We start from the raw sequence: 20,095 nt of genomic DNA, 5'->3' as shown, positions 1-20,095 counted from the left end.
GAGACCCCAATGTAGTTGGAAGGCAGATACAAACCTTGGTGTCTACAATATAGTATGATAAGCAGGGTAATAGAGACTTACATTCAGTGCTGAATACGCCTATATACGCATCTTGTATTTGTTGTGGAGGGACCCAGGAGGGATAAGAAAAGAGTCAGGAAAGACTTAACAAAAGAGTTGACATTTGAATTCTGAAGGAAGATTCTAAGACAAAGGGAGTATCAGGTGTAAAGGTACTATGGATTGAAAGAGAGTGGCTTAGGAAACTGCAGGTTCTAAAGTGCTACTGCATCGTAGAATGTATATGGAGGAATGAGAATGAATAACAAGCTTCTGTTATCTTACAACATTGACATCCTGAACCTGGATTTCAGTAATCTTATGAACACTGTGGCAAAGACAATACTATAATAAATTTCCAAATCCCTTTCATATTATTCCTTCCTGGGCAAACAGAAAAGTTGATTTTTCTAGCCCTTCTGAAGTTAGATGAGGACATTCCTTCTTCCTTCCTTCCCTTTTTCCCTCCTTCCCTATCTCCTTCCCTCCTCCCTTCCTCGTATGCTGTGGACAATGATGGAAACTGTGTTTTTAAGGTAGAGTTATACTATTGGAGTGGCCACATGGAAGACAGCACTCCTGGAGAGTTGCCTGTATGTTCAGCAGGTTTTGCATGAGTGAGAAATAAACTTTCTGATTTGTTAAACCACTAGAATTGGGGATTAGTTGTTACTGCAGCATAGCTTATCCTATCCAGACATATAATTTTTTAAAACTCCTTTTAAATATCCCTCTAAATTAAAAATAAAAATTTACAGGGGCACCTGGGTGGCTCAGTCAGTTGAGTGTCCGACTTCGGCTCAGGTCATGATCTCACGATTCGTAGGTTTGAGCCCCGCATTGGGTTCTGTGCTGACAGCTCGGGGCTTGGAGCCTGCTTCAGATTCTGTGTCTCCCTTTCTCTCTGTGCCTCCCCTGCTCACACTCTGTCTCTCTCAAAAATAAGTAAAGATTAAAAAAATTAAAAAATAAATAAAAATTTACATTTTAAATTGAAAATATATTTCAGATGTAATTAATATTTCAAACTTAACCTCCCCATTTTTTATAATGATATTAGTCCTATCAATTCATTTTATAAAAATTATAATAGTATAGAGCAGCTATCTCTCCATCTGGTTGTAAATAAATACTGTTAATAACTTGGCTTAAAAAGGCTCTCCCCCAAATTATTCTTTTATAAATTATTGTTGCTTTTTAAATGTCATTAAATATTTTTACAAAGCATGAGTTTGAATGGCCTCACCATATCATATTATGGACTGTAGTACTTAACCAGCCTCTAGTTATTCATTTGGCTCTAATTTTTTATGATATAAACACCACAGAGAAATCCTTGTAGAAAAATCATGTAAAAAAATCCCTTTATTATTTCCGTAGACCACATACCTAAGGATAGAGTTGTTGGTTTAAAGCAATCTCTCTTCTTGACTTAAAAAAAATTTTTTTAATGTTTATTTATTTTTGAGAGAGAGAGGCAGACTGCAAACAGAGGGAGGAGCAGAGAGAGGAAGACACAGAATCAGAAGCAGGCTCCAGGCTCTGAGTTGTCAGCACAGAGACTGACACGGGGCTCGAACCCACAAACCGTGAGATCATGACTTGAGCCGAAGTCGGTCGCTTACCGACTAAGCCACCTAGGCGCCCCCCTTTTTTAATGTTTTTGACATCAAATTAACCTCCAGAAAGGCTGTTATCTGCTTGCAAATATGAGAAAGCATTTTCATTGATTCTTAGCAACACTAGATATTTTTCTGTACATGCATGTGAGCATTTGGGAGCCTGATAAGTAAGTGTGTTATTTTGTTTTAATTTTTATTTCTTTGGTTGATATTTTGTCCCCCCATATGTTGCGTTGGTCATTTGTATTATTTCCTGTGTATCCATTGTCCATTTTTTCAAGTACTAAAACTTTTTTTAGTTCTATAATCCCGTCTGTTCAAAATATGGAGGGTTTTTGTTTTTTGGTAAATGATCATATACATGCACCCATGGTGGGTTTTTTTCCCCCTATTTTGTCATTTGTCATTTCAATTTACATGTGCATTCTTGAATGTCACAATTTTTATTTTCATATGGCCAAATCCATCAACTTCTTTTTTTTCCTTCGTTTGTATGCTTATGTAGGACTTTTTTACTACAAGATCAGATTAAACATACACATATATTTCTCCTAGCGCTGTTTGTTTTTTTCATTTTTTTAACTTTTAACTCTTTAATTCACATAGGATCTGTTATTGTGTAAATAGCAATCTTTTTTCAGCTAATCATTTATTAATTTCAGTTAATGAGTATTATACACACACACACACACACACACATATATATATATATATATATATATATATATATATATTTACAACTGTGTTTTCTTTGACTTGAAATTTCTTTTTTAGCTTATGTTGAATTTTTCTGTATACTAGGTTTCTTTTGGTCCATTTGATTTTTGAAGTCTGTTCTTGAACTAGCTTCAAGTGGTTTTCCTTAAGGTAACTTTATAATACATACTTATTGCATATGACAGACAAGTATTTTTTCATTACACTTCTTTTACAAAAATGTTTTGCCTTGTTCAACTGTCTTTCTTCTAGGTGGATTTTAAAATTATTTTGTTTAGGTTACAAAAACAAAATGTTGATATTACTGTTATAATTTCTTTATTCTTATAAGGTAATGTAGGAGGAATTGGCATCATTCCAATAATCTTTCCATTCAGGGATGACTTCCCATTTCTTCATATTTTCTTTAGTAAAGATTTAGATGCTTTTTTTTTTAAGTGAGATAAGAAGCCATTGGAGTTGATAAATAAGACTGAGCCTGAGAGGAAGCTACAGTACAGAATAGCTTATCTATGTGATAAACTAGTAACAGATTTTGTTCAGATTATAAAATGTAGGTTGGTAAAACTTGGAAATGTTTTATACAAGATGTACTGGTTGATGAAGTGTTAAATCTGAATTGATCTAGTGGTCAGTCTGAATTGATCTAATGATTACCACAGAAAATTTATAAGAACAACCAGATGTCTCTGTGTCTTAAATGACACCTTCAGGATCATGAGGAGAGGGTTAAACAGTCTGTGTTTAGTCTAAATTTCTGTGCTGTGGATGCAGATACCTTCCGTCAGCCTACCTGACCTTAAAAGGGACATAGTAAGGTGCCAAGGTTTTGGTAGTGCATGCATGCCAAATTCTAATGACCAAATTATTATTACTTATATAACCTCGCAATTCTTTTCAAGCTACTAATAATGCTTTTTTATTTAAAATGAAATATTTTTAAATTTTACTCACTTGAAAGAGCAGTTTGGGTCATGAGGTTTAAACAACTGAAATGCTGGGCTTTGGTTTGTCAATAATTGGCAGCTCAGTTATGAGATGCAGTGTAGCTGCCCAGATTTAGAAGAAACAAGTGGAATAGGAAAAAGAGAAGGGTGTGTGGGTAGTTTCTTGGTTTCCTGATGTTTCCACTCAGTAGTACAAAATACTCTGAAAGAGGAATGGACTTTTGGGAAGGGGTGTTACCTTTAACTGCCCTTAATCCTGAGCAGCAGTCTCAGTTTCCTACTGACCCTGGCACATATGCCTGTTTTCCTCTTATGGAATGTGTTGGGGAACACGTCAAATGGGTGTCAGCACTGTTGAGGTTAGGCTGCAATGAGAGGTCGCTTATTTGAGGGTGAATCAGTTTATAGTTTACAGCAAACAATGTTAGTATTTCACAGTGGGTTACACTGTGAAAGCCAAATTGTGAGACTTTACTGAATAAGTAGTTAAAGGATAGTACCTTTTTGTGTATTCTGTCCCACTAAACAACAGACCTTTCTGACTGGTCTGGTTCCACTTTTCGCCTTCATGTTAGAGTACAGCTCCATGCAATAATGCACCTCGGTACTCCACCCCTCTTCCACATTATGACTGCCTGTATCACACTATCTCTTTCACAGAAGTGATTACACGATTTATATTACTGTGGGCAGAGTATGAGAGTTCCAGTTGCTCTACATCCTTGCCAGTACTTGGTATTGTCAACTTTTTATTTTATCCTTTCTCTTAAACAGGTAGAGGTATTTCATTGTGGTTTTAATTTGTACTTCCCTGATTGCTAATGGTCATTTGGGTATGCTCCCTTCTGAGTATCCATTTAAATCTCTTGTTTATTTTTTTATTGGGATATTTTTTTTTTTCCTGTTGGTTTGTAGGAGTTCTAGATGTTTTCTGACTGGGAGCTCTTTGTTATATGTGTTGTAAAGATCTTCTGTTCTGTTGCTTGCCTTGTGTTCTTTTAATGGGGTCCTTAATGAGGAGGAAAGACTAATTTTTTTTTATTATAAAATTTATTGTCAAATTGGTTTCTATACAACACCCAGTGCTCATCCCAACAGGTGCCCTCAATACCCATCACCCACCCACCCCACCCCCCATAAACCCTCAGTTTTTTCTCAGTTTTTAAGAGTCTCTTATGCTTTGTCTCCCTCCCTCTCTAACCATTTTTTTTCTTCCCCTCCCCCATGGTCTTTTGTTAAGTTTCTCAGGATCCAAATAGGAATGAAAACGTATGGAATCTGTCCTTCTCTGTATGACTTATTTCACTTAGCATAACACTCTCCAGTTCCATCCATGTTGCTACAAAAGGCCATCTTTCATTCTTTCTCATTGCCACATAGTATTCCATTGTGTATATAAAACACAATGTCTTTATCCATTCATCAGTTGATGGACATTTAGGCTCTTTCCATCATTTGGCCATTGTTGAGAGTGCTGCTATAAACATTGGGGTACAAGTGCCCCTATGCATGAGTATTCCTATATCCCTTGGGTAAATTCCTAGCAGTGCTACTGCTGGGTCATAGGGTAGGTCTATTTTTAATTTTTTGAGGAACCTCCACACTGTTTTCCAGAGCGGCTGCACCAATTTGCATTCCCACCAGCAGTGCAAGAGGGTTCCCGTTTCTCCACATCCTCTCCAGCATCTATAGTCTCCTGGTTTGTTCATTTTAGCCACTCTGACTGGCGTGAGGTGGTATCTGAGTGTGGTTTTGATTTGTATTTCCCTGATGAGGAGCGACGTTGCACATCTTTTCATGTGCCTGTTGGCCATCCGGATGTCTTCTTTCGAGAAGTGTCTATTCATGTTTTCTGCCCATTTCTTCACTGGGTTATTTGTTTTTCGGGTGTGGAGTTTGGTGAGCTCTTTATAGATTTTGGATACTAGCCCTTTGTCTGATATGTCATTTGCAAATATCTTTTCCCATTCTGTTGGTTGCCTTTTAGTTTTGTTGGTTGTTTCCTTTGCTGTGCAGAAGCTTTTTATCTTCATAAGGTCCCAGTAATTCACTTTTGCTTTTAATTCCCTTGCCTTTGGGGATGTGTCGAGTAAGAGATTGCTGCGGCTGAGGTCAGAGAGGTTTTTCCCTGCTTTCTCCTCTAGGATTTTGATGATTTCCTGTCTCACATTCAGGTCCTTTATCCATTTTGAGTTTGTTTTTGTGAATGGTGTAAGAAAGTGGTCTAGTTTCATCCTTCTGCATGTTGCTGTCCAGTTCTCCCAGCACCATTTGTTAAAGAGACTGGTTTTTTTCCATTGGATGTTCTTTCCTGCTTTGTCAAAGATTAGTTGGCCATACGTTTGTGGGCCTAGTTCTGGGATTTCTATTCTATTCCATTGGTCTATGTGTCTGTGTTTGTGCCAATACCATGCTGTCTTGATGATGACAGCTTTGTAGTAGAGGCTAAAGTCTGGGATTGTGATGCCTCCTGCTTTGGTCTTCTTCTTCAAAATTACTTTGGCTATTCGGGGCCTTTTGTGGTTCCGTACAAATTTTAGGATTGCTTGTTCTAGCTTCGAGAAGAATGCTGGTGCCATTTTGACTGGGATTGCATTGAATGTGTAGATTGCTTTGGGTAGTATTGACATTTTAGTAATATTTATTCTTCCAATCCATGAGCAGGGAATGTCTTTCCATTTCTTTATATCTTCTTCAATTTCCTTCATAAGCTTTCTATAGTTTTCAGCATACAGATCTTTTACATCTTTGGTCAGGTTTATTCCTAGGTATTTTATGATTCTTGGTACAATTGTGAATGGGATCAGTTTCTTTATTTGCCTTTCTGTTGCTTTACTATTAGTGTATAAGAATGCAACTGATTTCTGTACCTTGATTTTGTATCCTGCGACTTTGTTGAATTCATGTATCAGTTCTAGCAGACTTTTGGTGGAGTCTGTCGGGTTTTCCATGTATAATATCATGTCATCTGTGAAAAGTGAAAGCTTAACTTCATCTTTGCCATTTTGATGCCTTTGATTTCCTTTTGTTGTCTGATTGCTGATGCTAGAACCTCCAACACTAAGTTAAACAACAGCGGTGAGAGTGGACATCCCTGTCGTGTTCCTGATCTCAGGGAAAAAGCTCTCAGTTTTTCCCCATTGATCCTCCCCATCATTGAGGATGATGTTAGCTGTGGGCTTTTCATAAATGGCTTTTATGATGTTTGAGTATGTTCCTTCTATCCCGACTTTCTTGAGGGTTTTTATTAAGAAAGGATGCTGAATTTTGTCAAGTGCTTTTTCTGCATCAATTGACAGGATCATATGGTTCTTATCTTTTCTTTTATTAATGTGATGTATCACATTGATTGATTTGCGAATGTTGAACCATCCCTGCATTCCAGGAATGAATCCCACTTGATCATGGTGAATACTTCTTTTTATATGCTGTTGAATTCGATTTGCTAGTATCTTATTGAGAATTTTTGCATCCATATTCATCAGGGATATTGGCCTGTAGTTCTCTTTTTTTACTGGGTCTCTGTCTGGTTTAGGAATCAAAGCAATGCTGGCTTCATAGAATGAGTCTGGAAGTGTTCCTTCCCTTTCAGTTTTTTGGAAAAGCTTGAGAAGGATAGGTATTATCTTTGTTTGGGGAGACCTTTACTCTCCTTCTATTCTAAATGACAGACTTGCTGGATAAAGGAATCTCAGCTGCATATTTTTTCTGTTCATCACATTGAAGATTTCCTGCCATTCCTTTCTGGCCTGCCAAGTTTCAGTAGACAGATCTGTCACTAGTCTTATCGGTCTCCCTTTATATGTTAGAGCATGTTTATCCCTAGCTGCTTTAGAATTCTCTCTTTATCCTTGTATTTTGCCAGTTTTACTGTGATATTTCGTGCAGTAGATCGATTCAAGTTACGTCTGAAGGGAGTTCTCTGTGCCTCTTGGATTTCAGTGTCTTTTTCCTTCCCCAGTTTAGGGAAGTTCTCAGCTATGATTTCTTCCAGTACACCTTCAGCAGCTTTCCCTCTCTCCTCCTCCTCTGGAATCCCAATTATGTACAATTATCCAATTAGGTACATTATTTCGTTTAATTATGTCACTTAGTTCTCTAAGTCTCCCCTCATCCTTCTGGATTTTTTTATGTCTCTTTTTCTCAGCTTCTTCTTTTTCCATAATTTTATCTTCTAATTCACCTATTCTCTCCTCTGCCTCTTCAATCCGAGCTGTGGTCGCCTCCATTTTATTTTGCAGCTCATTTATAGCATTTTTTAGCTCCTCCTGACTGTTTCTTAGTCCCTTGATCTCTGTAGTAATAGATCCTCTGCTGTCCTCTATACTTTTTTCAAGCCCAGCGATTAATTTGCTGACTATTAGTTTAAATTCATTTTCTGCTATATTGCTTAAATCGTTTTTGATCAGATCGTTAGCTGTCGCTACTTCCTGGAGTTTCTTTTGAGGAGAATTCCTCCGTTTCGTCATTTTGGATAGTCCCTGGAGTGGTGGGGAACTGCAGGGCTCTTGCTCTGTGCTGTCTGGAGTAACTTGCGTTGGTGGGCGGGGCCGCAGTCAGACCTGATGTCTGCCCCCAGCCCGCCGCTGGGGCCACAGTCAGACTGGTGTGTACTTTATCTTCCCCTCTCCCAGGGGCAGGACTCACTGTGGAGTGGTATGCCCTCTGTCTGGGCTGCTTGCACACTGCCAGGTTTGTGGTGCTGCTTCGATGGGATCTGGCGTATTAGCCGGGGTGGATCTGCAAGGTGCCCAGGGGCGGGAGGGCCAGGCTAAGCTGGCTTTGCCTTCGGTGGTCCGCTTCGGGAGGGGCCCTGCGGCACTGGGATGGAGGCTGACCCGTTGGAGGCATGGATCCGCAGAAGCACAGCGTTTTGTGTTTGCTCGGTGCAAACAAGTTCCGTGAGGGGAAGTGACTCTCTTTGGGATTTTGGCTGGGGGATGGGTGAGGGAGATGGCGCTTCCCATCGCCTTTGTTTCCCGCCAAGCTGAGCTCTGTCCTCTGGGGCTCAACAACTCTCCCTCCCGCTCTCTGAGTAGAGCTGTTGACGTAAAACATTCCAGATGTTAAGTCCCACTGGCTGTCAGAACATGCTCTGTCTGGCCCCTCCGCTTTTGCAAGCCAGACTCGGGGACTCTGCCTTGCCGGGTGGGCTGGCTGCCTCTCCACCACCCCGGCTCTCTCCCGCCAGTCCGTGTAGTGGGTACCACCTCTCCGCCCTTCCTACCCTCTTCTGTGGTCCTCTCGTCTACACTTGGCTCCAGAGAGTCTGTCCTGCTAGTCTTCTGGTGGTTATCGGGGTAAATTAGGCAGATGTGGGTGGAATCTAAGCGATCAGCAGGGTGTGGTGAGCCCAGCATCCTTCTTAGCCGCCACCTTCTAGAATCAAGCAGGAAAGACTAATTTTAATGTAGCTTCATTTATTAACCTTTTCCTTTATTGAATTTACTTTTATAGTTCCTGTGTTTAAAGAAATCTCTGCCTGCTCCAAGATCATGAAGATGTTGTTCTTTTAGATGTTTTCCTTAGAAGCTTTACTGTTTTTGCCTTTTACGTTTAGAGTTGTAATTTATTTGTAGTTGATTTTTGTTTTTACGTGTATGAGAATAGGTCAAGTTTTTTTGTTTTTTGTTTTTCTCACAGATATCGATTTGACTTACTATCATTTACTGAAAAGACCATTCTTTCCCTACTTCTCTACAGTGCCATACTTATCATAAACCAAGTATTCATATATGTGTGGATCCATTTCTCAGTTATTAAAGTTCTATTGTTCTATTTGTCTTTCCTTGCTTTGGTACTACCCTGTTTTATTGACTGTCAGTTTTTTTAAAAATCTTGATAATCTGGTGGGGTGAGGATTTTTTTTTTTAAGTTTATTATTTTGAGAGCAGCAGAGACAGCACGAGCGGGGGAGGGGCAGAGAGACACAGAGAGAGACACAAGGAGAGAGAGAGAGAATCCCAAGCAGGCTCTGTGTAACAGTTCAGAGCCCCATGCGGGGCTTGAACCCACAAACTGTGAGATTATGACCGGAGCCCAAATCAAGATTCAAACGCTTAACTGAGTGAGCCATCCAGGCGCCCCGAGATGGGGTGTAGATTTTTAAGCTTTGTTTTTTCCAAGATTGTCTTGATGATTCTTGATCTTTGCATATTCGTATATATTTATAATCCAGTTATCACTTCCTATAAAATAATCTGCCAGAATTGTAATTGAGATTATACTGAGTTTGAGGATGAATTTGAAAGAGAATGAACATATTTATAGCATAGTCTTCAAATCCTTGAACATAGAGTATCACTCCATTTTTTTTTTTTTTAACTTGTCTTTATTGTCTCTTAGTACTCTTTTCTGGTTGTCTTTGTTGTAGTCTTGTACTTTTTTCATTGGATATTCTCTAGGTACTTAAACTTTGTGAACTGTTATAAATGGTTTGCTTTTAAGTTTTTATTAATTTTTTAAAATATTTTGAATTTCTTTTTCTGGCTTATTTCCTGGTTCATACCTTGTGTACACCATTCAAAGGAGTGGTACTAGTGGGCATCCTTCAATTATTCCAGACAGAGATTTCAATGTTGAAGCCAAAAGTGATGTTACTTGTAGGTTTTTTGTAGCAACCCTTTATCAAGTTAAGGAGATTTTTTCATACTATTTTTTTTCTTATTATCTTTTAGCAATTATAATTGATACTGAGGTTTAGTAAGTATTTTCCTTGCATACTTTGAAATGGCCATAGAAAATTTCTTCTTAGCACTGGTTGATATTTTAATGTTTTGCATTAGTATTTTTCATTTAATTCTGGATGTACTTTTAGTAATTTTTTGTTTAGGAATTTTGCCTTTGTGTTTGTGAAAGAAACTGGCATAGGATATTTTTTCCCCGTAATGTTAATGTATTTTAGTACTGGCTTCATAAAGTGTTGCTAGGTTTAGCATATAAAAATCTCATGCAGGCTTATACTAAAAATATTTGTTTGTTTGTTTGTTTGTTTATTTCAGCATCCTGTATTTTATCTGGCAATGTCACTAATAGGTCAAGTTCAGAAATGTTATATCCGTTTTTTTCTGGAAGAGTTTATGTAAGATTTGTGTTTTCTTCCTTAAATATTTGGTAGAATTCATCAATGAAGCTGTCTGTGCCTGGAATTTTTTAGATTTAGACCTACATATTTAATTTTGGGGGTTCTCATGTAAATGATACTGTGTTTTTTTTTTTTTCAAATTCAAATTGTTCATTGCTGGTATATACGAAAGTGAGTAACTTTAATGTCTTAACATTTTATCCTACAAGGATATATAATCTTTGTTTATTATATATTCTATCATTCTTAATGTGATTATGATAGAGGTTAAACACGTACCCTTGATTTTTTAAAGCCTAATATAAACGAAAGGTTTTACTACTTTTCAGACAAAGCAAGGACATTCAAAGAACACTGAACCTCCATTTATTTTTTGTTTCAGGTATTTTGTTCTGTTTTAATTCTGCATACATTTTAAGTCCTATAAGACATCATTATTGTTTTATACTGTCAGTATGCATTTAGATTTAATTCTATTTACTCTGTCTGTTGCTTTTTATTCCTTTCTGCATTTCCTTCCATCTCATGCCATTTTTCTTCTCCTTGAAGAACATATTCTGGTTTTTGCTTTATTGTGAGTGTATTAACAAAAAATCTCACCTTATTTTTTTTTCTAACTTCATTTTTGAAGAGTATTTTTTTTTTTACTGGAAATAGAATTTTATTTATTAAAAAATTTTTTAATGTTTATTTTTGAGAGAGAGGGAGAGACAGAGTGTGATTGGGGAGGGCAGAGAGAGAAGGAGACACAGAATCTGAAGTAGGCTCCAGGCTCTGAGCTGTCTGCACAGAGCCCAATGTAGGGCTTGAACTCACGAACCATGAGATCATGACCTGAGCCGAAGTCAGATGCTTAAATGACTGAGCCACCCAGGTGCCCCTGGAAATAGAATTTTAAATGAAGAAAGTTTATTATTTTCATTACTTTGAAGACATTTTATTTTCTTTTGACTTCCATTGTTTCTGGGAAGAAAGCAGCTATTGAATTTAATTTTGCTCCTAGGCTTCTAGACAGTAAACCTTTTCCTCTTTGGTTGCTCTCTCCTTCTCTCTCTCTTTCTCTCTCTCTCCCCAAACATATTTTTTTTAGCAATTTAATATGTATCAAGGTGTGGCTTTCTTTTTATTTATCTTTCCTGGAGTTCTTAGGATTTCTTTACTATTCCTCTTGATGTCCAACAATTTTAGGAAATATTAGTACTGTCTCTTTTATAAAGCTTCTATTTTATCTAAGTCTAGAATTTAATTACGTATGTGTAATATCTTTCACTGTGTACCTCATATGTATTTTAGTCATTATTTAATTTTATTCTTCTGTCTCTCCATGTTTCACTTGGATAATTTTCCTCTGATTGATCTTCTATTCATTTATTATTCCTTTAAGTCTAATCTGATGTTAAATCCATCTACAAAGCTCTTGATTTCACTTATCCTTTTTTTTTTTTTTTTTTTTTCATAATTTCACAGGGTAGGAGGTAAGAGAGATGAGAGAGAGTGTAGATTAGGTCCTGTCAGAGAGCCCTGGTGAACACTGTATCAGATAATTTCATTTGGGACCTTGAAGGAATACTACGGAATAAGGGTAAACTGAAAATATAGACCAGTCCTCAGAATAAATGAGGCTCAATTTTGAATCATCTCCATCCTTGACTACAATAAGATGATTCATCTTTTTGCCTAGATGTCTTCCAGGGACAAAACCCAGTTGAACTTTAAATAGATCTCTCAGTGTATTTTACCTGATCTACTCAATGAAAATTAAGGCTTACCTTAAGTAAAAATTTTACTGAAAACCTAGAGAAACAGACAATAGAAACAGATCCATAGGAGATCAGATATTTCAGTTATCAGTCAAGAAGTTTTTAGAAATACGTTGTTATATGCCACAATGGAGAGTGTAATCAGAGGAATGGGAGCAATCAAATTCAAGTGGATTTATTTTGAATTTGTGTGGATATATTTGTTTAGAATTCAAAAGGATATATTTAGAAGTATATGTATAAAATTTCAAATGTGATTTTTTTTTTTCAATGTTTATTTATTTTTGGGACAGAGAGAGACAGAGCATGAACAGGGAAGGGGCAGAGAGAGAGGGAGACACAGAATCGGAAACAGCCTCCAGGCTCTGAGCCATCAGCCCAGAGCCTGACGCGGGGCTCGAACTCACAGACCGCGAGATCGTGACCTGGCTGAAGTCGGACGCTTAACCAACTGAGCCACCCAGGGGCCCCTCAAATGTGATTGTTTAAAAAGTAGTCATTGTTAATGTTTTTTATTGCTATAATTACAGCAGTATGTGAGGGTAAGCTTAAAAAAATTTGTTTAATTCAGTGTAGGTAACATGCAGTGTTATGTTAATTTGGCGGAGTACACTTTGTATCATTTCAGTCCTTTGCAGTTTATTGGTATTTTCTGTGACAGACTGACTCTAAGATGGCTCATACAGATCTTCCTTGACTTAAGATGGAGTTATGTCCCCCAAAACTCACCGTAAGTTGAAAATGCATTTAATAAACCTAATCTGCCAAACAGCTTAGTTTAGCCTAGTCTACCTTGAACACTCTCAGAAACTTACATTAGCCTTCAGTTGGGCAAAATCATCTAACACAAGCCTATTTTATGCTAAAATGTTGAACATCTCATGTAATTTATTGACTACCATGCTGTAGAAAAACAGAATGGGGGCACCTGGGTGGCTCAGTCAGTTAAACATCTGACTTAGCCCAGGTCATGATCTCAGCGTTCTGGAGTTCAGGCCCCGCGTCGGGCTCTGTGCTGACAGCTCAGAGCCTGGAGCCTGCTTCAGATTCTGTGTCTCCCTCTCTCTCTCTGCCCCTCCCCTATTCACGCTCTGTCTCTCTCTCTTTCAAAAATAAATAAACATTTAAAAAGCCCAGAATGGTTGTATGTGTACAGAATGGTTGTAAGTGTAATCACAATATTGTGGTTGTATAGATGACTGAGAACTGTGGTTGCTGCTGCCTAGCTTCACACTAGTGTTTTACTGCATATCACTAACTCAGAAAAAGATCAACATTCAAAATTTGACATACGATTTTTACTGAATGTGTATTGTTTCTGCATCATCATGAAATCAAAGCAACTTAAGTTGAATCATCTTAAGTTGGGGACTGTCTGTATAACAAAGTGATATCATTTCTGCGATTAAGTTACATAGGATTTAACTTCTGTCTTGCTAGAGATTCTCTCCTGTTGGCTTTGATGAAGCAAGTTACCATGTTGGTGAGGAATAGTGGCAAGGAACTCCCAATAGCCCAAAAGGAATGGAAACATGCCCCAAACCATATAAATGAGCTTGGAAATGGGGAAATCCTTACCCCGTTGAGCCTATACATGAGATCCTAACTCTGGCAGGCAGACACACCAGTTGCAGCCTTGTGAGAGACCCTGAAGCAGAGATTCCAGCTAAGCCATGCACACATACCTAGGGTGCTAACCTGAGATAATCAGTATTTATTGTTTTAAACTGCTTAGTTTATGGTAATTTGTTACACAGCAGATAACTAATACTTAATGACCCTATTTATGATCCAATTTGTTTACTGTTTTCTATGTTTTTAGAAATATGTTTGCAGTTGCTGGGAATAATATTTTTTATATATGTCCATTGGGTCAAATATTTTAAGTTCAGATCTTCTAAATCTTTACTTAATTTTGTTTGCTTGTTCTGTAAATTACTAAACATGGTATATTAAAATCTCCTGCAGTGATTGTGGATTTGTTGATTTTTATGGGTAATGCTGTTCATTCTAGGCTATATTATTAGATACATGCAAATATATAATTATTCTTTTTTAAAAGTTTATTTATTTATTTTAAGAGAGAGGGAGATAGAGCACACATGCAAGCAGGAGTGGCTCAGAGAGAGAGGGGGAGAGAGAATCCAAACAGGCTCTGTGCTGCCAGCACAGAGTCCAACATGAGGCTCAATCTCACAAATCATGAGACCATGACCTTAGCTGAAATCAAGAGTCAGATGCTCAACTGATTGAGCCATCCAGGCACCCCACACATACAGAATCATCATAACTTCTTAGCAGGCTGAAATTTTGTCTTATTATGTTATTCTCTTTAGGAACACTTTTGTCTTTGCATTCTGTTTCGTTTAATATTAATACAGGTACACCAGTTTTCTTCTGGGTAGTGTTTTCTTGGTATATCTCTTTTTACTCTTTATTGTTCACCTTTCTGTGTCGTTATATTGTTAATGTGTCCATGATAACATACAGCTGGTTGATGAGTCATCTTTAACCCATTTAATCTTTGCTTTTCAATTTTATCATTTTCTACATCCAGATTTATTTTTTAATTTCCCCCCCAATCTTTATTACTTACTTTTTAAAATTTTTTAATGTTTATTTTTGAGAGAGAGACAGAGCACGTGTGCACGTGAGTTGGGGAGGGGCAGAGAAAGAGGGGGAGACACAGAAACTGAAGCAGGCTCCAACCTCTGTGCTGTTGGCACAGAGCCTGATGTGGGGCTTGAACTCATGAACTGTGAGATCATGACCTGAGCTGAAGTTGGAGGCTTAACCGACTGAGCCACCCAGGCACCCCTTTATTACATACATACATATATACATACAGACAGACATACAGACATACAGACATACATGCATTTATTTAATTTATTGTCAGATTGGCTTACATACAACACCCAGTGCTCATCCCAACAAGTGCCCTCCTCAATGCCCATCACCCATTTTCCCCTCTCTCCCACTACCCGCCCCCACCCTCAGTTTGCTCTCTGTATTTAAGAATCTTGTGGTTTGCCTCCCTCCCTCTCTGTAATTATTTTTTCCCATTCCCTCCCCCCATGAACTTCTGTTAAGTTTCTCAAGATCCACATATGAATGAAAACATATGATACTTGTCCTTCTCTGACTGATTTATTTCACTCAGCATAATACCTTCCAGTTCCATCCATGTTGCTGCAAATGGTATTTCATTCTTTCTCATTGCCAGGTAGTATTCCATTGTATATATAAACTATATCTTCTTTATCCATTCATCAGTTGATGGACATTTAGGCTCTTTCCATAATTTGGCTATTGTTGAAAGTGCTGCTATAAACATTGGGGTACATGTGCCCCTATGCATCAGCACTCCTGTATCCCTTGGGTAAATTCCTAGTAGCTCTATTGCTGGGTCATAGGGTAGTTCTACTTTGAATTTTTTGAGGAGCCTCCACACTGTTTTCCAGAGCAGCTGGATCAGTTTGCAGTCTCACCAACAGTGCAAGAAGGTTCCTGTTTCTCTATATCCTCGCCAGCATTTGTTGTTTCCTGATTTGTTCATTTTAGCCACTCTGACCGGTGTGAGGTGGTATCTCAGTGTGGCTTTGATTTGTATTTCCCTGATGATGAGGGACATTCAACATCCAGATTTAATGTAATTACTTATATATTTGGGGTGAAATCTATGATACTATGTGTGTTGTAGTCATTCCACCTGTTAACTGTTCTGTTTTCCCTCTTCTGTTACATTATTATTTTTTATTTCAAGTTTTTATTTAAATTTTGGTTAGTTAAAATGTGGTAAAAATTGTTTCAAGTGTAGAATTTAGTGATTCATCACTTACATATAATACCCAGTGCTCATCACAACAAGTGCCTTCCCTAGCACCCATTACCCGTTTAGCCCATTCCCTGCCCATCTCCCTCCTTCAACCCTTCAGTTTGTTCTCTAGAGGTAAGAGTCTCTTATGGTTTGCTTCCCTCTCTCTCTCTGTCTTTCCCTTCCCCTATGTTCATCTGTTTTGCTTTTTAAGTTTACTTATGAGTGAAAGCATACGTTGTCTTTGTCTGACTTACTTTACTTAGCATAATACACTGTAGCGCCATCCACATCATTGCAAATGGCAAGGTTTCATTCTTTTTGATGGCTGAGTAATATTCTCTTGTAGCCATTCATCAGTTGGTGGACATTTGGGCTCTTCCATAGTTTGGTTATTGTTGATAATGCTGGTATAAATATTGGGGTGCATGTGCCCCTTCAAATCCGTATTTTTGTATCTTTTGGGTAAATACCTAATAGTGCAATCGTTTAATTTTTACCTTTTTGAGGAACCTCCGTACTATTTTCCAGAGTGGTTGCACCAGTTTGCGTTCTCACCGAGAGTATAAGAGGATTCCCCTTTCTCTTCATCCTCACCAACATCTTTTGTTTCCTGTGTTGATAATTTTAGCTATTCTGACAGGTGTGAAGTGGAATCTCATTGTGGTTTTTATTTGTAGTTCCTGATCATCAGTGATGTTGAGCAAACATTGATTATTTTGTTACTCTGTCATGTCCCCTTCCTCTTCCCATTTGTTAATTATATACTCTTTAAAAATCTTCTGGCAAATTTCCTTGGAAACCAGACAATGGATATTTGACTTCTCAAATTCTAATGTTAATACATTGTAAGGATCTTAGAACTGTTTATTTTCCATTTCCATTCCTCTCAACTTATACACTATTATTTCACTAGGTACTTTAGTTTTGTGGAAAATTTTTAAACCTCACACATTATACAGTCCGTGTTCATTTAGATTTACCTGCAGTTACCCCCATTTTCTTTGCTCTTTTTTGCATCTTTGCCTTCATTTTGGAATCATTTTCCTTCTGCTGTATTATATACTTTAGAGTTTGCATTAGTGCAGATCTGATGGGGGCAAACTCTTCCAGGTTTAGTTTGTCTGACACATCTATTTTTCCCTTTTCCTTTATTCTTGACAAATATTTTCCCTGGATATAGAATTATAGGTTGATTGTTATTTTCTTTCATTACGTCAGTTGAAGATATCATTCCATTATCTTTCCATTATCTTCTGGACTTTTTTGTTCCTGATGGGAAGTTACTTGCCATTCTCACTGTCATTTCTGTGATTATAATCTGCCCTTTTCTCTGGCTTGTTTTATAATTAAAAATTTTTTTAAATGTTTATAATTAAAAAATTTTGAATATACTAATTTACATACAGTGATATGCACACTTCAAGAGTTCAGTTCAACTAACTGCGATGCATGTGTTTTATTGATGGCTTTTTCTAAATGGGGGACATTTCAATGACAAACTCTAGGTGTTTGAGCCATACTAATCTTCAAGGGGTCTTGGCCCAGTATGTCTAAGGATTTGCAGAAACTCAAATACTGGTCATAAATCTAGCTAATATCTTTAGACATTGACCATTTCACTTTTAACTTTGGTTGGAAGGAAGTTTTTCTCCTGTCACTGTTTTTCTGTCTTTAGTTTCTCAAATGCACTAATTTTTTCCTACCTTTACAACATTGGCACATGTAGTTTCCTCTACCTCAAATGTTCCTTCCCCAGTTTTTAAAATAACTGACTTCTGCTCATCTTGTTAGATCTTAACAAATATTTTACCTCTTCAGAGGGTTTTTCTTGATCACAGGTATTTCTGTCATAGCACTATGTTCTTTTCCTCTGTGTTGCTTAGTTTGGTGTACTTTCATGCTCATCATTTGCCAATTTCCCAACTGTCTCCTGCTATGTTCTGAGTTATAGGGCTGATCCACTTAAGCTACATTACCCAAGCTCCCTTGCCATCTGGCTTTTAGCCATCATCTTATTACAGGCAGTGTGAAGACATTGCAGAGGGAGATACTAGGCCATTGCTACTCTTCTCTTCCTGCTTCTGTGGAGTGTCCTGTAGTGATCCCATTTCTTGTATGTCTCTAGTTCCTTCCAGAGTTCCATCTCTCTCTGGACAGCCTGTCCTCCATGACTCCCATTACTACTGGGTAGTCTTGGTTTATGGACTCTATTAATACACTTTCTTCCTTTGTATCCACACCCTTGTTGGGGTAGTAGGGATTTCCTGTTGTTGCTTATTGCTAGGTTGCCTCACATAGACTTTTTTTTTTTTTAATTGAAGTGAAATGCACATAATATATGTTGAACCATATAAAAGCGTACAATTCAGGGGTGCCTGGGTGGCTCAGTTGGTTAAGCGGCCAACTTCGGCTCAGGTCATGATCTCACGGTCCGTGAGTTCGAGCCCCACGGTCAGGCTCTGGGCTGATGGCTCGGAGCCTGGAGCCTGTTTCCGATTCTGTGTCTCCCTCTCTCTGACCCTCCCCTGTTCATGCTCTGTCTCTCCCTGTCTCAAAAATAAATAAAACGTTAAAAAAAAAATTAAAAAAAAAAGTGTACAATCCAGTGGCCTTTAATGTATTGCCAGTGTGGTACAACCACCAGCTTGCTCTGGTTTCAAAACTTTTTCATCATCCCATAAAAATACCCAGACTCGTGAAGTAATTCTTCCTCATTCCCTTTTACCCCCTTTCCCTACTCACTGGTAACCTTTAATCTATTTTCAGTCTCTCTGGATTTTCCTGTTGTGGATATATTATATAAAAGGAATTATATAATATGTAACTTTTTGTGTCAGTCTTCTTTCACTTAGCATAATGAGTTTTCAGCCCTCTTAATTCTTCCATTACTCTTAAAAGTAGTTTTCCTTATTGAGGTCCCTGTATTGATCTATCTGGTGTAGGTTCCTTTTCCTTTTTTTTTTTTTTAATTTTTTTTTTCAACGTTTATTTTATTTTTGGGACAGAGAGAGACAGAGCATGAACGGGGGAGGGGCAGAGAGAGAGGAAGACACAGAATCGGAAACAGGCTCCAGGCTCAGAGCCATCAGCCCAGAGCCTGACGCGGGGCTCAAACTCACGGACCGCGAGATCATGACCTGGCTGAAGTTGGACGCTTAACCGACTGCGCCACCCAGGCTCCCCGAGGTTCCTTTTCCTTGTTGGAAACTAATGAAATATTTACTTATATGTTTATTGCTTATTTATTACCTATAACATTTCATATATTCTAAGCTTCATGAGGACAGAAACCAGGTCTGATGTTTGTTTGGTATGAGAGAAATTTTAATAGAGTACTGAGGAATATTAGAGATCACGAAGGATTATTAGACTTTATTCAAATTGAAGATTGATTGAACCTTTATAGTAATTGATCTATCATGTATACATTACTAATTGTTTTTACCTGCTTTTGACAACAACCCTGTGGTAACAAATGTAGACTGTCAATTAATTAATATAAGAATCTGCTAATATAAGTGTTTTTAAAATTTATATATTGTTGACATTTCAGGGAGGAAGCTACTCTCAGAGAATATTTATTTTAATTCTCCTTCACTTTTTTTTCTTTCTTTCTTGGCAGAAATTGGTTTTTTTTACTTTTTACTTTTTTTTCTTTTTGAGAGAGAGAAAGGCTCAAGTGAACGAGGGACAGAGAGAGAATCTCAGGAGATGGGGGTGGGGTGGGAAGAAGGGTGGCGAGAGAGAAGCGGGGCTCATGTTTTACCCGAAGCTTGAGCTCATCCATGGTGGGGTTCAGGCTCACCTGAAGCCTGACTTGTGGTCATCTGAAGCGGGGGTTGAGCTCACCCAGTGTGGTGTGGTACTCAAGCTCACCCGATGTGGGACTTGAACTCAAGAACTGTGAGATCATGACCTGGGCTGAAGTCAGATGCTTAAAGACTGAGCCACCCAGGCACCCAGAAATCTTTTTTTTTTTTTTAATGCATTTTGTTTTATTGTGGTAAAACACATGTGACATAAGATTTATCATCTTAACCCATTTTTCAGTGTATAGTTCAACAGTGTTAAATACATTCACATTG

General features: G+C 37.9%; 1 protein-coding gene across 3 annotated transcripts in view; it reads left to right on the top strand.

Moving 5' to 3' along the window:
* Nucleotides 1–20,095, top strand: part of FAF1 (Fas associated factor 1) — a 519,809-nt gene that overhangs the window by 112,199 nt on the left and 387,515 nt on the right. The window lies entirely within an intron of this gene.

Source organism: Prionailurus bengalensis, chromosome C1 (assembly GCF_016509475.1).
Source record: "Prionailurus bengalensis isolate Pbe53 chromosome C1, Fcat_Pben_1.1_paternal_pri, whole genome shotgun sequence".
Lineage (NCBI taxonomy): Eukaryota > Metazoa > Chordata > Mammalia > Carnivora > Felidae > Prionailurus > Prionailurus bengalensis.
Note: the sequence above shows the minus strand (reverse complement) of the source record. Positions and strands in the feature narration are given on the sequence as shown.